We start from the raw sequence: 3070 nt of genomic DNA on the forward strand, positions 1-3070 counted from the left end.
GAAATAAATGGTTTCTTTCTTTTTCAGCTTTGTTTTTCCCAGCTTACTACAACTGCTAGAAACAATTAAAAAAAAAAATCCTTCCATGGTTGGTTTCAGAGCCTGATATAAATAAGTTTATGTAGGACTATTTAAAATGTACCCAACTATTAACATTTCATCATACAATCTTTCATAGATTGTTTAAGGAAGAAATGCAGGATGCTTATTGAGACGCTATCTGACATATTCCACTTGAATAATTCTCTTGTCGTACATTTTTTACGAACATCGACCATCATTGTCAAGTCAACTTAGTGGGTCATAATTAACGGCACAAGGAGCTAATAGACTTCTAGTCAGGGTGTGCCAATACAGATATGCCATAGGCGGTATAAGGCAGCAGTCTTAAATTATGTGGTCATGAATTTAGAAACGGACAGCATGTTCTTCTAACCACTGCACAGAGAGGAAGGGAGCCAAATAATGAATACAACAGCCCAGCATGTCACACTCAGCAATTAAACTTCCCTGGAAGTCCTTGAACCCAGTCTGTGGAGATAGCCTGGAGCCTCCAAAGAACAACGTAGAAGGTCCAAGCAAGGTACTCACTGGGGAGCTGACAGCAGCACCCAGCAGGGAACAATCCATACTGACGTGAAGGGATCTTCATGTGGCTGAAAATACTACCAAAGTGGAAAATAAAGCTGGACTAAAACAGCAATAAAAGGGAGCTTTGTGAAGAACAGGTGATCCTGTGGTCATGGAGAGAAACTTCCAGCATGGTAGAAAATGTGAAGTTTCAGGCAGGAGGAAAACTCAGGCTGAAGTCAGCAAAGAAAAAGAAAAGGAAGGCAGTACACTGCCCCAGAGAGGCTGCAGTCTGATGTACTCCAAAGGTGGCAGGAGGAGGCAGAGTTCTGTCTTTTGGCAATCAGTAATGAACACAGTCCAGGATCCTTGGCTCCCCCAGCTCAGGGAGAAGGGACTGATTCTTCCAGCAGTGTTTGAGCCCACTTAAGATGTGATTAATTTTTGGAAGGGTAAGCATGTCTATCCATTGACTGTAGGGGAAACATGGTTGATGAGATTCCTAACTGAGGCCCCATCATTAAACGTTCAAAGTTTGGCAAGATGAATCCAGGCTGGGAGTATACGGGGTTAATGGTCCTATATCTTTATCTCGGCAGGCAGCCAGTACTAGTGTTAATAGGGGGAACTCTCTGAAAGCCATTAGAGGAATTCTGGGGAGTTCTACTGCTTCATGGTCCCTTTCATCAGCCTCTTTAGTATGACAAATAGCTTGAGGCTGCCTGAGGTGTGTGAAAGTGGCTGGAAACATCTGTTCAAAGCCACCATTTTGAACAGTCTTTTCAATGGTGTAAAAAACCCACCAACCTAATTTAAGCTGAACATGCATAACTACGTTTTCACCAACCAAGAAAAGAACACTGAGAAGAAAACTAAGCTTTCTGTGTACATAAGTCTGGACTGCACAGGTGGTAATCATGTTTCACTCTAAGTTACCAATGAAAAATATCACTTAGCTCTCTCACCAGATTTTTGAAAATATGAGAAGAAGCTTGTGGCTAGAATCTTTACATTCTCCCTATTACCTTCTGCAGATAGGGGAGGAGAGGATGGATTTTCCACCACAACCTTCTGACCATCATAAATGAGTCAATATTAGAGAGAATGTTTATACCGAGGAAACAAAAACTCCATAGAAAGATAGTGGCAGGGACTCCGGTATTGCATGACCACAAGTTCGGTGTAGTGAACAAAGTCCTAGTTTGTGCTGAAAGAATGTTTCTAGGGAAAAGATTTTTTAATATGCAATCACAGACCAGGTAAAGAAATTACTGGTTATTTACATGGTTGTGGAAATGATAAAATAGTGTTAGCAACACTGCAATTCTTGAGTTCCTGGGCTTGGCACTTCACTTCTATTTTGTCTTTTTCCAAATCTCAGCACATTGTTTTCAGAAATCAAATCCATTACAGTTTTTGTCATACATGCTATAAACGTTGCAGTCACATACATATATGATGCAGCTGTTTATTTTCAGCTGTTTGTTGGGCCTTCTTTATGTTATTCCAGCTTCTAAGGGTTTTTGGTGTCATTTGAAATATGACAGTTTAGAAATAGTTACAATATAGAACTAACTGCATCTAGTGTTCTTTCCTACTACTTCATATTGAAAACATACTGTTTGTTATTTCGTTCCAACTCTGGGTTCTTTAAAATGGAACAGTCAGAGAATACACAAAAGTTTCTGCCAGTCAGTTCTTTCCATACACAGTCAGTTTAAAAAAAAAAAAAAGAAGTCTGCATATTTAACATAATTTAACATCTCTACAGCCTGAGCAATTATCCTAATAGCAGGGAACCAAGGCCTACTGGTAAGTTTTATCCTCCCTTTGTCAGGCTTGTTTCTTTGATATTAGTATCTAGATGCATACCACAGGGTGAAACCAGGCTTTATTAAAGGAGGGTCAGCATTCTGTTAATCTAATTTAAAAGCATTAAGGGGAGTAGCAGAGCATTAATTGATTTGTTGGGAGGGTTCTGACTCCAGCCAACCTGATCTTGCACTCTCTCTTCATTTAGACTATATTGAAAAAAACCTACTTGAGCAGTGGTACAATATATATAGTATTTTGCCTTTATTTTAAAAAAAAATCCTATAGCAGATGTTAACAGATATATATTACACAGCTACATGTCTTTATCAATGAAGTTACTGAAGTGAAGTGATTTAAAACATCTCAACTTTCAGTAATCAGCAACAAGTCAGTTTTAACATAATGGGAGTAACTGTGGAAAAACTAGTCTTTAGCTCTGTGAAATTAACTGTTTCCGCAGCACGGAGCAGGCTGCTTACAGAAAGGAGAATTACATGCTATGGAAATGTAGTGTTACCAGGACAATCTTGAAACAAATGAGAAAAAATGTTTCTGGAGTTGCCTGGTTATTTTTGGATGATGAATTGAAAATCACAAACTGTAAAATTGTTGAAAACTTCTACATTTCCCAATTAATTTTTTGCAGTTCAGATTCCAAAGTATACTTGGAGGACGTGCTCCTTTG

Source organism: Egretta garzetta, unplaced genomic scaffold, assembly GCF_000687185.1.
Source record: "Egretta garzetta isolate BGI_Z169 unplaced genomic scaffold, ASM68718v1 scaffold639, whole genome shotgun sequence".
NCBI lineage: Eukaryota > Metazoa > Chordata > Aves > Pelecaniformes > Ardeidae > Egretta > Egretta garzetta.